Source organism: Ornithodoros turicata, chromosome 1 (genome assembly GCF_037126465.1).
Source record: "Ornithodoros turicata isolate Travis chromosome 1, ASM3712646v1, whole genome shotgun sequence".
NCBI lineage: Eukaryota > Metazoa > Arthropoda > Arachnida > Ixodida > Argasidae > Ornithodoros > Ornithodoros turicata.
In genome coordinates, this window is record NC_088201.1 from 15,431,793 (window position 1) to 15,447,082 (window position 15,290).

Sequence of the window (15,290 nt, forward strand, 5' to 3'; positions counted from 1 at the left end):
ATACACGAGGGTATATACCTTTACAACCTATGAGAAAGTGATTTCTACAATGAAAGCGTTGTACGGCTCGCGTCAAAGTTAACTTGAACACCGCTCCAGCCTGCGAAGTGGGAAGACAGCCTCCCTGGCAGCGCTTATCAGAAAACAACGCCTTCATAACGATGGTCACCCCTCTAACTGTATATAGATGACCAAAACACCCTCCACGGTTACTTCTAAGCACCACCAGGGTCCGCAGCCCGGGATGGCGTTCAAGTTAACTGCGATGGGAGCTGTATGAAGACTAAAAAATAAAAGTACATGATGGAGCTTCCAACGGAGCTTGGTATAAAGGAGATACCGTAAGTGGTGAATTTCATTGCGCAGCGGCAGCAATTTCACACATCCATACCTACGCAAAATAAATATGCTAACGAGTATATTGCAGGTCGTGACATGCATGTATGCGCTTGGTGGGTTGTAGCATGCAACTTCCGATGAATCTGCCAGCCGACGTGGCTGGCGTCATGCCGCTCGCGGAGCCACGGGGGAGCATCGTGCGTCCTGAGCAGACGTCATTGGGAAGTGTGCCGACATTCGCCCTTAGAGCGTCCGAGGAAAACCCAGGAAGAACATCCAAGCACCACAGTCGGTGCCGGGATCTGAGCCTTGTCACCTCCTAGCCTCGGCGTGGAAGGGGATTGTCTGGGGGCCATGGGAGCTGACCAGTCGTTTTCTTGGTGACAATTCGGAGGTGCAACTGCGAATGTCGCGGTTTGACATGGATTCTTTAGGTGCTTAACTTCGCGCACATCTCTCATTATAATCATTAGCAAATTACTGATTGTAACTCTTCAGCAATACTCAATACTGAGCAAAACTTCCCGCTACTCTGAAATTTGTATTATATTTATCTGTTTGAAAGCGGTCTCAAACTTGCTTCAGACATCGATAAAAGGCTTTAAACTATTACACGTATGCGCCTGGGAAGAAGGAAGGTCATATGTTCTCACGTGAGCTCGTTTGCTGTGAATCTCTTTTTCTTCCTTGCGTTTTGTGTTTAACATATCTTCGCAGTGTACAAAACAAACAGCCATATTACTCAGAGATGATATGCGCATTCTTGCTGAGTAGACGAACAAATGCGCAAGATCTTGAAGCGGCTATTCGTATATTGTACACTTCGGCTGTTTGTTTTTTCTTCGTGTTCTGCTTGATTTAGAGCGACTAAACTTGCGACGATGTTTACGAGCTCTGCGGTATAAATCGTGGAAAGGAGCCATACAGGAGGTTTATCAAAGTGGAAAACAGGAGCTATACAAAAGTTACAACGCAGGATTTTCATTTAATCATGTCGATATAGCGGAATTCACAAGAGCAAAGATGACAAACTTCAGAACAGCAGAGAACACTTACACATGTCCGGCGTCTCTCTGATATTGTTACTGTGGAACATCAAGGCAGTCAAAGCCTGCTACAAAATATATTTCGACACCAGAGACAAAACCGTAAATCCTCAACAGGGACACAATACAGCACATGGGCGCGTTAATTGTTTACCACCACGCGTGGAGACTAACAATGTACGCTCATCTTACTCTGTTGTTGAAGCGGTGGCGCGCAGTAAACGTGTTCCAAAAATAATAGAGGGCTTTACAGGGAACACTCTCGGCTTAATGAACTCATTTTTGGGTTGATCATCAGTTGGAACTGATAAAACACGCCGCTTCTGAAAAAACAGTCGCATTAAACTTTGGAAGCGGAGGTGTAGAAAGCGCGACAGCTTGCGACATATTCGCTTACTGTGCCTGCAGCTGTTCCACTGCGCCCGGTCAAGAGGGCTTCGATCGCTGTCAACGGCTATTAGGCGACTCGCAGCGTTCGCAGAAATACCCGGTAACGGACTTAGTAGACTGAGTATGCGCCGTATCCTCCCATTTCTGCGTGAGCTGCCACACAGTTTGCAACAGTTGCCTGTCCTGATTAGAACCCACGGCTGCCTAATACACTATTGCATGTGGAAATTATCACCTGTTTCAGTGAGCTTGGTTGAGCGTAAGTGCTAGGTATATACATGTGTACTGTGCCTTCATTCCTCCCCTTGACGTGATTCCACCGCTCCCCGAATCGAGGCCGGTAGAAGCAAGGAAAACCCCAAAACTGGGTGTTCTTCAGTCACTTCCCACTGAACAGGCCATCAAGAAAGAGGCGGACGGCGTTTTAAACCGCGCCTGGTAAAAAAAAAAAAAAGAAGAAGAAGAAGAAGAAAAACGGTACACTTCGATCGGCAAAGATGTCCAGTGCCCGAGTTTCGCGACCAGTAAAACAGTTTTCATCGAAAATTGCATGGGCTGTTCGGGGAATTTCATCGTCCCTTTAAGGCATTTGTGACGTAGATGAATTTTCTGGGATGATAAGATTATTTTATTTGACATAGTTTGCGGAAGCGATCAAGTTATTCCCTGGAATAATGGATGCAAGACTGTGTATGTGAGGTGCACAAAATGCAGAAATAATATTTCTTCGGGAGCTAGAGTATGTAAATTTACTCAGTAATATTTACTCATAAGTCATAAAACAATCATTATTGTCTCCGAGAATGAGCTATCCAGACCACTCCAGGGGTACCGCTTATTTCGCAGAGATAGGGCGTATCAGCGAGAGGGAGGTGTCATGGTATGTGCCAAAAAGAACCTTTTGCCATCACTCGTTGACGTTTCTTCCTCGTTGTTAGCCATATGGATCACGCTAGATAACGTTTTCACCCCAGTTCTTATCGGTACTTGCTATAGGCCTCCAGATTCTGAACCGAAAAGCTTTCCTGTCGCCTTAAGGCTGGTTCACACTGCCACGTTCGCGCTTACGGGGCTACGGGTTGCGCTTACGTAGTACCCATCTCGTTGCCGGCTACCGTTCCTCCATCGTTCACATTACTACATTTCAGCGCTCCGTTCCTCCAATGAGGAGCGGCCTCCTAGAGCGCCATCCTTCCGAAGAAAAGTGAAATAGAGCCACAGAGCAGCATGGCGTCCAGCGTCCCGGTGCCGGCTGCTTTAGAAGACAATCAGACCTTCCTTGACGATGTTCTTAACAGTTAACTGTTAATGTTCTTAACTTAACGCCATCGTCGACAGTGCAGCGTACAACTCGCTACTTCGGACGAATTCATTGAGCGAAGATATCACCTGACAGACCCACTGCTATGCTAATTGTCATCCATGAGTTTTCTTTTTTCGTGGCATCCTTGTAGTCGCTTCTTTTGCTATTGTATAGCCGGGGAAACTTCTCAACTTGGAGAATAAGCTTCTAAGACAGCAAATGTTTGCGCCATCTTGCAAGAGGACGGGCGAGACAAAACGCACACGCGGCATCCGAACTTTTCTGCCATCCTATTGGCCAGTGCGCTTACGGTTACAGAGCTTGCGGGAGAAAAGTTGAAGTTGCCTCAACTCCTTGCGGAAACGATCTTGCGGGCGCCGTCTCTTCGTCGTCATGGCAACCCCCACCGTAAGCGCCCGTAACCCGTAGCCGCAAGCGTAAACGTGACAGTGTGAACCAGCTTTTACAGTCAATGTTGACTGAAGTCAGGGCTAGGTTTCGGACACACCGCATTTTCTTAAATGGAGACTTCAACTACCCTTCCAATGACTGGACCCGCCTTACTTGTAACGGTCATTACCTCATCAGCGACTCACCAGCCTTCGTTAAAGTATGCCAAACCTTTAATCTGTCACAAATGGTCGAGGACCCCACCAGAGTTGCATCAAACACTGAATCCCTCTTGGACCTTGTGCTCACAACACACCCTGATGACACATCTCAGTTATCAGTATTCGATGGCCTTAGCGACCACAAAGCTATTTTATTTAATGGTACATCTTCTTATCGCCCTTTGTCACGTAAACACACCACTAAACTAATTAGTGCACATAACAGAGCCAACTTTTCCGCTATAAACAGCGTCCTGACTTCTCTGTACAACACATATTTTCTTAATCAGTATACATCTCGCTCAGTTGACGAAAACTGGGCTTTGTTCAGGGATACACTTCGTCACCTCGAGGAGTTATACGAACCTAAAGTCCGCATTAAGTGTTTCTCTCATGCACTTTGGTTCACAAAACGTCTCGGCAAACTCCTAAACAAGAAAAAACGCCTGTTTAGAACCGCTAGACAAAGTAAAACTACTCAAGCTTGGTCTAACTACTCGGAAGCCAACCGTGAAGATACATCAGAATTAAAGTTTGCAAAGCATAAATACTTTAACATTGATTTGCCTTCTTTACTAGTAAACAACCCTAGGAAATTTTGGAATTGTCTGAAACGTCCCAAAGAAAGCTCAATTAGCCTTAAAAACGAATCGGGTGCTTTCATTCCACCCGAGCATTGTGCCTCCGCTTTTGCTGACTTCTTCTCGTCAGTTTTCTCCACACGTTGCTCAGCTATCCATCCCAGATGTCGCCAAATAACTATGCTCCTATGACCACAATAACCATCACGCCCAACGGAATTACTAAGCTGATTGGCTCTTTAAAACTCTCCACGAACAGTGGGGCTGACTCCATTAATGCTAAAATCCTTTCTGGTACAAAGAACATCTCGAGCATCATTTTGTCCTGCATATTTACTCACTCATTAAACGAAGGGACCCTGCTTGCGGACTGGAAGCTAGCAAAGGTCATTCCTATCCACAAGTCCGGTGACCGGTCATCCCCAAGTAACTATCGTCATATATCCTTAACTAGCATTCCATGTAAGATCCTCGAGCACATACCTTACTCACACATAGTTGCACACATATAGTTACTCACACATCGTAGAGCAACAACTTCTTCTTCCCCTATCAGCACGGCTTTCGCAAGCATCTGTCTTGTGAAACCCAACTAGCAGGCTTCATACATGGCATAACATCCAACTCAGACAGTGGATATCGTACCGATGCGCTTTTTCTTGATTCTTACAAAGCTTTCGATAGGGTACCACACGACACACTCTTTCTTAAGCTTTCTGCTCTGAATCTCGATAGCAATGTAATTCACTGGCTACGTAATTTTCTATCGCAACGTCCTCTCTTCGTCAGTTGCAATGGTCACGATTCCGCATCCACACCCGTTAGCTCCGGCATACCCCAAGGATCTGTACTAGGCCCTATTCTGTTTTCCGTATACATCAATGATCTTCCCGATAACATATGTTCGCAAATCCGCCTCTTCGCCGATGACTGTGTGCTATACCGTAAAATTTGTTCCTCTGATGATGAAATAACATTACAGAATGACTTATCCTCAATCCAATCCTGGTGCGACACTTGGCAGATGCTACTGAACCTAAGCAAATGCTCACTTGTAATTTTCTAACGCCGTAAAACCTCGCATCACTTCCAGTATACCCTTAACAACACCCCCATAACGCCCTCTAGTACTTACAAGTACCTCGGCGTACATCTTTCAGCGGATTTAACATGGAATAACCACCCCAAGCAGCACAATGTACTGAAAGTCGAGTGCAATAGGGGTGGACGGTATGTGCCTTATCAGTGTTCCTTAATTTCAAGAGTCTGTTCAACGTCTTCCACCTACCCGTCCACCCCTATTGCACTCGACTTTCAGTACATTGTGCTGCTCGGGACACTGATAAAATAATCTCAAATGCTGATCACACCCTAGCCTTCATCCGACGTAATCTTAAATCGGCCCCACCTAACTTAAAACGACTCACGTACCTAACATTAGTTCGTCCTAAACTAGAATATGCATCATTAATATGGGATCCTCACCAGAGGTACTTAATATGCAACATAGAATCCATTCACAACAGAGCAGCACGATTCATCTGTAACGATTTGTCTCCTAATACATCAGTCACTGCTTTGAAACGCGAACTTAACCTGTCGTCGTTAGAACAGCGCCGTCTTATCTCACGTCTATCCCTCTTTCATAAATTGTTGCACAACATCCCCTCACAACAGTGTCCGATTCGCCGATCCACTGTCATATTTCTCCGCCTTGATCACCCAAATAACCCGACCGCTTTCTATGTCATTCTAATGTTTTTTTCAAAATCATTCTTTTGTCGCACCGTCCTAGAATGGAATGACCTTCCGAGCAACATCGCTACAATAACACAAGCTCAAGAATTTCGTAATGCCATCTCTGTTCTGTTCTCATAGTTATTATTCGGTTACCTTTCTAAGTGTTTTGCTTGCGTACAGTACTTTTTAACATACTATTAGCGTATATCACATGATCCATTTTTCATTGCAGCTTATGATGTTGTTGTTTCTTCATGCATAAACTTCGTTGTATGTCATATTATCTCACATTATCACGGCGTTGTATTTTCACTATTTTTCTGTACTAAATTTGATTTACATATACTCGTGATGCTGCTTAATATTGTAACCCACTCCCCCATGTAATGTCCCCAAGAGACCTTTGGAGGTATTCTGAAATAAATAAATAAATAAATAAATAACATAACACATAATACTTAGTTTTCGCGGCCTTGTATGATGGCGGCACACAAGCGATTACCATTGGTTTCTTACAGCGTTTGAAATCTCATTTACGTGAAGGACTGGGAGGTACCCGGGTTCGAATCCCGGTGCCGGCTGTGCTGTCTCTGTTTTTCTCTCGGTTCTCCTCAGACGCTTTAAAACAAATGTCGGCGCAGTTGCCTGTGAAGTGGGCCCAGGACGCACGGTTCCGCCTGCGATATTCGTGGCGTTGCCCGCCTAAGCGTGGCCGACTACGGCAAGTAGTTTTATTAGGGAGTTTTAGGAAAACGTAGAAGTTTCGCGATAACCTTTCCGAAAATATGATAAGCCAGTCACATGATTCCTTTGGAGTAGGGTTCGGAATCCCGAGCCGTTTTTGCAATCCCGGTATTTCTAAATGTGGATCCCGGGACGGGATCGGGATTTTTTCGCAACTATACCCAGGATGTCGTATAGGGCTGTATCCACTTGCACAACCATGCTATCACAAATTGCGATATAGTTCGAGTCTTCTGTCATCCCCACGGAACATTCTAGCGGGGAAAAAAAGCGCAAAAAAATTGTTCACGGGCAAAACCTGCGTATTACATTGACAGGATCAACGTGGCTCCAACCAAAGTTAGCTAGAAAGTATTACATTGAGCATTCGCACCGTGCCGGAATGTCAACTGAAATGCCGCAATGAAATGCGTCTCTTCTTGTCGTCTCCTATGGAATATCTTCTTGCTGCGCCCCAGAATATTTCCCGTAGTTAGTAGTGCACGAGAAGATACATACTTATGACGTACAGCAGTTCTACTTACGCAGCCGCTAAAATCAATGACGTATTTCGCATCATCCGCTTGATTATTCTGGGGAATGTCACTTGTGTGAATACATGGCAGAATGCGGTTTGCTCGTCTTGCCTTTTATTTATCCACAGTGACTATTGTGTTCTAGTCTGCAGCAGCGGAGTCTATAATTTTCTGAAAAGGCTGTCTCCATTTTCTCTTACTTCCAAATATACAGGGTGTCCACGCTAAGTGTGAACAGATTTAAAAAAAAATATATATAACACTTTTTCCAAGATGAAATCAATTGCAATATAGCATATGCTAAAGGGCACTCCCTAGCAGGGCATTAGCAAAGTCCAAAGGCAATGTCTTAATTAACTTTCATTAATTAACTTTTTAATTATAAAAGCTACAAAGTTGTCCCAATGAGAACATCTGTTCCTTTCGGTCACCTGATATCGTAGCCGTTTTCAGAACAAAAATCCGTTCGATAGGTCGCCCGCAAAAAAATTCGTGAAGGAACGCCATTTTTTCTTTATTTTGTTCATTGCGCTTCTTAGAAGCCCGGTGGCCATATCAAAATTCGGCGACGGATATTTCAACGCACGTGCGCGTTTCAGGATTTTTCGAAATTAGAATGACTTTCAACGTAGATTGTCTCCCATCCTGCAATCTCGCTTTTGCCAGAAATTCCCTAATTATAGAGTTCAATTAATGAATTTTAGGTAAGTAGTCATCTTGTAGTTAGGTACACGCTCTCTTCAGAGGATATCCGCCTGGTCGTATAACTCAACTGCAAAGACGACGTCTATGCTCCTTTCACAGCTTTTTCATTAAAAATCTGTAAAGGATTAAAAAAAACAAAAAAACTCCCTGTATATTACACCATCTATACACACATTCGGCAACGAGATGACTGGGAGACAAAGGTACGGTAGTGGAAAAGTAACGGCAGAGTATTTACGTTTCTTTTACCTGGTAGGGGTACTTTTCAAATTTGTAGCGACGCTAGTATTGAGCTATTTTTAAGTGAAGTAGTGGGTAGCGGCATTCCGCTACTTAGTCTTGGTAGCGGATTGTGCTACAGCAACGCCAGCGCCACGCTGCGGCGGGAGCGCGCATATCTTAGCTGTCACGGTGGCGATAGCTCTCTTCTGTTTCGCTGGTTCCTTAGCTGTCACATCCGCCGCATTCTGGGTTTGTCGAGTTCTTCGTCTGTTGCGCCATGGAAAACGAAAATCCTTATCGGTGGTGGTCGAGAGGCAAATATTGCGGCATTTACGCGCAACAAACAATGGATACGCGATGATATCCACGCCTCGTGTGACCATTTATTCGTTTCTCGGAAAGTCACACGAGAAGGAGAGGAGAGAACGCTGGATCACAGCAGTTCATTGAATTGAATAAGCTCATTTACGCCTAGAAACTGACAATGTGCGGCGCATTTTATTTCACAATGAGGTGAGTACAAATTTTTAAACGCGTGTTGCAGCCCAGATACGGTGAAAGATGGGTACCAACGAAGAGAACTGTGTCGTATGCAGTGCGTCGGTAACAAGAAGAGTGACACTGCAGACAGCCCTTCTTATATTCCCACGGTCTTTCCTGATGCATACCGCCATGCATATCGCAACGTGAACGCAGCAGACAGGAGGCATCGAAGGACAGGAGCACAAGTGTACGAAATTGGGGTAGTTGGTATCTAGACATATTGATGAAAGACAGAGCTGCTGGCTAGGAAGATGCTGGCATAGATGCTGGCTCGGAAGGACAGGAGGCGTCATCACATTCATTTCGAAAACGTACGGTGGCCGGGCTACACATTCCTACATCACTGTGAACTCTGGCTTCCTGAAGCGTGTGCAAAAAGGCGATGTGAGTCTCGGTGCCAAGGTTTTTCCGGGAACACGCGCAGACATGGAGTAATAAACATAACAATAACGACAGTTGGGCAGGTTGGTACATATCCGAGGCAAAAGGGGTAAAAACGACGGTAAGACAGGACACACAGACAAGCAGCCGCCGTCAATGAACGCCGTGTTAGTCATGTCACCCTTCTCAGTGGGGCACCTCAATTTCGTGTATGTGACATGGACCTGCCGTACAATATAGCGCGAGTACGTATCCACGTGGAGCGTGTGATTCGAAGGATAAAAATTTTCAATATCTTGAACACTCGAATTCTGGGCACACTTTGTGCCCTACATGTGTTGTGCGCCTGTGCTAAATCAATATTTTTAGTCTTTTAGCGTAGGAAATAGGAGTTATCGGTATGCCAAATGCCCAATATGCAGAACACAGCATGATGTAGATTGCCTTTGCGTGTACTGGCGGTCTCGGTACAGGGGCGGATCCAGAGGCAGGGGGGGGGGGGGGGGGGGGCGATCGCACCCCAAAACGTCAGTCTATACATGGGATTTCCCTCTCTCCCCTTCCCCACTACGTGACCCCACGGAAAGGGCTCGGTCATGGTGTTTTGGACTATTTCCACTCACTATTCCACTCACTATTTCCACCCCCAATGTAGCCCGCGATGTTCGTACCCCAGTCTGGTGGTGACGCCTTACTACGTATCCGGCGTTCACCCGACGGGCCAAAAAGGTAAAAGACCGTCTTTTACCACCTGCACACCGGAACGTTGCCACTGAATGCTCCACTCCGATATTATTCTGTGTGCCACAGAATAATATCAATTGTCGTCCTTGCCCGGAATAGGAAACAATTGGACACGCGTTCCTATAAGTTGTAAGGACGCTATTTTCTTTTGGGATGACTGTCACTGCACATTCAACAAGAATATTTACTTAAGCCCTCGTGGCACACGCTCGCTTCCTGTCCGGACGAACAGCACCTTGCCGTGGTTATACAACCCTGGTGTTTTTGCTTTTTTTTTTAGTTCTTTACAGATCCTGGATAAGAAAGCTAATTGAGTTATACGGACTAGAGTCACTAAATAGGGGTACAGAGTATTGCATTCCTTTTCCGCGCCGGAGCCGCCGTTCGGTGTCCGCGATTGGGCCGATCGTATCACGTGGTTTCTTCTTCCAAGAACGCGCCGTCCATGTTGAGTCCCCTCCACCCAAAACCCGTTTTCTCGGTTGCTAGCTGGTTCAACTGCGCGCTATTCTCCGTCGAAGAAGGGGGGGGATTGGCGTCCCGTTGCTAGGCGACGCAGCCTCGACGGACCCAAGATGGCGGACTCGCTCGCCGGCGTGGCTGAGTGTCGCTACTCTGCTCCCTATTTAGTGACTCTAATACGGACAAGCGGACATCCTCTGGGAGAGTACGTACCTATATACGCAGACTTGTGCCCGTTACTCGAAAAAAGTAATTGATTACCGTTACCGTTACTTGTACGGAAAAAGTAACTGATTACCGTTACCAATTACTGTACTCCAAATGTAATTGAGTAACGAGTAGAAAAGTAACGCGTTACTCCGGTCGTTACTCTGCATTCACGCAAATTATACCCGTCTTTGTGTGCCTCAGAGTGGGGGAAAGAAAGAAAGAAAGAAATCGTTCAACAGCGGAACAACTGAAATAACACGAAAAAAAAAAAAAAAAAAAACGCGCAGGACAAGTAGATCTGTATGTCTACTTTATTATCGCCTGGGAAGACGTTGACCCGATTGTGGAAGAGCATTGCGTGGATCTTCCCATGACTCACTACACCTCCAAAGCGACCACAATGGTACCACCACACTGGTGTAGTATGAGATTAGAGAGAGAGACCCTGGAATTCCATAACCTTATTACAATGACCTCCGCTTAGTATAGTAGAACGGTCCAAAAAATGCTCACTGCACGAGGGTCTTGACTTGGGGCAGAACATCTGAAAGATGAGTTAATCTCTACTGGAAAAGTAATGAATTACTGAGTAATCGATTACTCAGAAAAGTAATTGATTACTCGAGAAATTACTTTGACAGTAAAGTAACTGATTACTCTAAAAATTACTCATAAAAGTAATTGATTACAAGTAACGCAATTACTAGTAACGCGTTACGCACATGTCTGCAGTAGATGACTAATCACCTAAAATTCACTGACTCTTTAATTAGGGGCTTTCGGGCGAAAGTTTGTTAGCAGAATGGGAGGCACCCTGGTCGGAAGCTCTTTTTTTTTTTTTTTTTTCGTTTAAAAGACCTGAAGCGAGCGCAGACGGGTAGAAATCCGGCGAACCGGTAATGAAGTATGAAGGGAATTGCCTCAGGACAAGAACCGCCGATATTTCGAACAGAGACTGTTGTTCTTCTTCAGCGAGCGCGTGCGTTGAAACGTCGATCGCCGAATATTGCTATACAAATGAGCCGAAACCAATACCACACGCCTCAGGAGCGCAGGGCCATCGTCGTCAGCTTATCTAGACTGCAAAAGCAATTGCGGTTGTGGTGTGCTACCTCCGAGCCGGGACCGCAAAACGGTAGATTTGGCAAGCAGAGCAGTGCCCCATCATCTCTATTGCCTACCCGTACCTGCCTATCCAGTATTTTGTTGTTGTTGTTGTTGTTGTTGTTTTTTTTTTTTTTCACCATTAAACGTATTCCCCCCCCCCCCACTCTCTATCGCTGCAAAGCACGTGGCCGTCTGACGTGGACGAGAGCAGTCTGCTCGACTCATTTGCATAGCGAAACTCTGATATTAATATTTTACCGTACGTGCTCGCTTTCGGATTTTCTTGGTAATAGGACTGCTTTCAACAAGAATTGTCTCACATTCTGCTGTCTCACTTTTGCACAAAAGCCCCGAATTAAAGAGTTCATAAACTTTAGGTAATTAGTCATACAGTAACTACATGCTCAGGGAATGTCCGCCTGGCCGTATAACCCATCCGCGAAAACGGTGTCTATGCTACTCTCATAGCCTTTTTTTTTTAATAAACAATCTAACAAAAACAGCCTGTATGTTACTTCGGCTGTGTCGGAATGCATTGAATGCGCTCGACGTATGTACGACGCAAATGATCCACTTGTGTGGCTCATGTCCCATATTCCGTGGTATATGGTCTTTCCCTTATCTGATTAATTGGTTCATGAGTGACTAAGCCTTAGACATCCTATACGAACAGGTCTCACAGATTACTGCTATTCCTTTGGCCTTTATGCCTCGCTGATACGCTGATGATGAGATGCCAGATGCCTCAATGTTACGTGAAGTGCGTGCTGTATTAAATGTACATAGCGTACACACCTCATTCTTTTGAACTACTCTTGTACATCTCATAAAACAAACTAAAATGGGTTTTAAAAACAGTTGGCATGGTGTAACGGGTAGCATCACTGATCGAAAATCAGAGAGTATGGGCTCGCATCCCACTGCTGGTGCCTTTTATTTTCTACTTCTGTACCGCTGTACAGGAAGTCTCTTCAAGGAATCGATCTACATCGGCGTTAATACCATCCGAGGGCGTAGTGCAAGGATAACGCCTTTCGCACCATAAACCCCATCAACAACTGCAGAACTTTATGCAATTATCTTTGTTTTTGTGCATTGAGATTTCGCTTTTGGTGCCAAGCTAGGTGGTGATGTTCTCATTTATTCTGTTTCCATTCCGTTGCATAGCGTCGAGTTTCCTGTAATTTCCCTTTCTTTTCTTAACGCGTCCTGGAGTAGCCAGTCCCGAGTGGCTTGAGACTAACATCTCCATTTTTTTCTTCTTCAATCAATCTTCTTTCTACGGTACATAGTCTCAGCCCTCGTGTGTAGATAGAGTTCAGACTCCAAGTTCGCGCTGCTTTCAGTATTACGAGCGCAGTATTTCAGCATCTGATAGGTTGATAAAACGTTTCACGTTTGTAGCGATACTTCTCTTGACTGAACTGCTAAATCTCTTGTGCGTGAAACACAGAGAGGGGAAGGCTACAGTTCAAGAAGCCAGCTTTCTATACGTAGCAGGGAACTTAATAAACAAACAAACACACGCTCTTTATCCATAATCAAGCCCAAAAATTAGGTTCAGGCCACTCTAAAACACCACCTTTAACGCAAAATCAACAAATACCTTGGTATGGAAAGCAATGGGTGTCATGAACACTGCTTGCTATTATTATCCCAACGTATCCTTGTCCTCACTGTTTCGCCTCAGACGAAAAAGGCCGCTACTGCAACAGTGCAAACTCGGAACCCCTGTGCAAAACCCATGAATCCATAGAAAGAAAACGCGGAGTTTCGGGTTCCTTTTGTGCCCCTTTTTTCTCGCTTCAGTGCTTCGCCAAAATAGGAGTGAGATACTTAGACCCCCTTATGAAAGCAGTTACACACGTACAAACTACGTATTCAATCCATATATATACGGCACGGTATACGGCATCACGGAGGGCCAATGGGAAGAGGAAGTGACTCAGAATGGAATCATCTGGTTGGGGGAGGGGGGGGGGGGTAACGTTGGGTAGACGAGCGGTCTGCCTGCCTAGCAGGCGGCATGGTGCTCCGGGGGAGGGGGGGGGAAGGGAAGGGGTCATCTGGTTGGGCAGCAGCAAAACCGTTCGCAAATCGTTCCACTGAAAACGATTCACTAAAATTTTCTGATATCATATATAGTACTAGATAGTGGCAAATGAAAGGGAATAGAGTATGTCCCCATTGCCTTGAAATACATGAGGATCATATCGTGCTACCACCGCATTCCAGAGGCCACTTAGTCGGACACAGAGTATCCTTTTCCGCAATGTTCTTCTGCATGAATAGCTATACAGCACATTACGGATGATTTTGTTCTGCGTGGTCCCTACGGGTGTCCGTGTGCAACGCGTGGCTTCACGAAGTTTCCCGAGGGAGCAAGCAGCCGAACCGCACCAGTAACTCTTATCGAATTTGTAGCTTGCGTCTGTTCTGGCCAGTATTCGCTGTTTGAACAAAGTTACGACTGTTTCCACATGATGTTGTGTGTACCTTTCGTGCGCAATGTTGAATTCATCTTGTTTTTTGAAGTTAGTTGTGTTAGAACTACCTAGATACAAATGTTTTTCGTGAGTATGAAGGGGCTCATTATTTCATTCCCCCGCATGACCACCAGCAATGGGGTAGAGTATCGCCCATGGCGATGAAACTCCCTATTCATCATCTTGTAATAAAGTTGTTGTTGTTTTTCGCGAGTATGCATGCTGCATGCTCAGGCTCCCAGTTACTCAAAGTGGCATTCACTTCTACTGCAGGAAATCACGGAAGACAACATCGAAGTTTATCGAAGGTTCCAGAGGCGGAAGTGCAAAACAGCATTCGGTAAGTCGCATTGAGCGTATGTTGTTAGAGTACCCAGCAATCGTCATCCAACTGTTCTATCAAATGGGTTATGAGACTTCGTCCGAAGCTATCCCGGGTGTAGAGGACGTTTACTTGCATTGATCTCAGCCTGTATTCTAATTTTTACGGCACTGGGGGTAATAGGCGCGTACGAAACCGGCACCGAAGCATCTCCGACAGGTACCGACAGGCATCTCCGCTACTGAGGCCGTCGCGGTCGTGTGCCCACGAGAGCAAATAGGAATGGCCGACGTTTTCGCTCCTCTTATGTCACACATGGACGCGGAAGTGCGCTAACGGGTTTGTCTTGTCCGCCAACTGCGACACGCAGAAAAATTTACAATACTACAGAGTGCAGTACAATGTGTACATGATGCAATGAGCTACACACATCAAGCTCTCAAAGCTTTAGAAGCAGCCTAAACTGTCTTACGAAATGTGTAAGCTACCGACTCGTCGCTACTGTCCAAATGAGTTAGGCCAACAGCGGCAAGCTGGAACCGTCACCACCGCCACCTGTCCACTTTGTTCAGTCTTGAACCATCATTCACGCTGATGGAAATTTCCTCTTTAATTCCTTAGCGCTTCAACATCACACATTATCCAAGTAGTGCACTGGAGCGAGTGTTCATACTTAGACCAACAAACAGTTCGCTATTACTCTGGCTATTACTGCTAATACAGATCCCGCCAAACGTTTACGGAACACGCGAGCGGTGTATTTTCTCTTCTGTGCGACACCCTAGCGGCAAGCGGAAGGAGCATCGTTCACTCGTCCAGATGGGTGGACGAGTGCGCGA

At 45.5% G+C, this 15,290-nt stretch overlaps 2 protein-coding genes across 4 annotated transcripts in view; one reads left to right on the forward strand and one right to left on the reverse strand.

Moving 5' to 3' along the window:
* LOC135377525 (prolactin-releasing peptide receptor-like) overlaps positions 1-15,290 on the reverse strand; it is a 774,729-nt gene that overhangs the window by 729,496 nt on the left and 29,943 nt on the right. Inside the window, exons 1-3 of one of the 3 annotated variants that reach the window (XR_010418122.1) lie at positions 4,754-4,806; positions 4,056-4,117; positions 402-739 (exon numbers count right to left, since the gene is read on the reverse strand). The exons of 1 other annotated variant lie outside the window; for it this stretch is intronic. The gene's annotated coding sequence lies outside the window, so the exon portion shown is untranslated. Of the gene's footprint in view, positions 1-401; positions 740-4,055; positions 4,118-4,753; positions 4,807-15,290 lie in introns of those variants that run through there. One more of the 3 variants, XM_064610010.1, reaches the window with a different exon arrangement.
* LOC135377526 (neuropeptide F receptor-like) overlaps positions 1-15,290 on the forward strand; it is a 414,003-nt gene that overhangs the window by 315,099 nt on the left and 83,614 nt on the right. Inside the window, exon 3 of the mRNA XM_064610012.1 lies at positions 14,403-14,469. The gene's annotated coding sequence lies outside the window, so the exon portion shown is untranslated. The remainder of the gene's footprint in view (positions 1-14,402; positions 14,470-15,290) is intronic.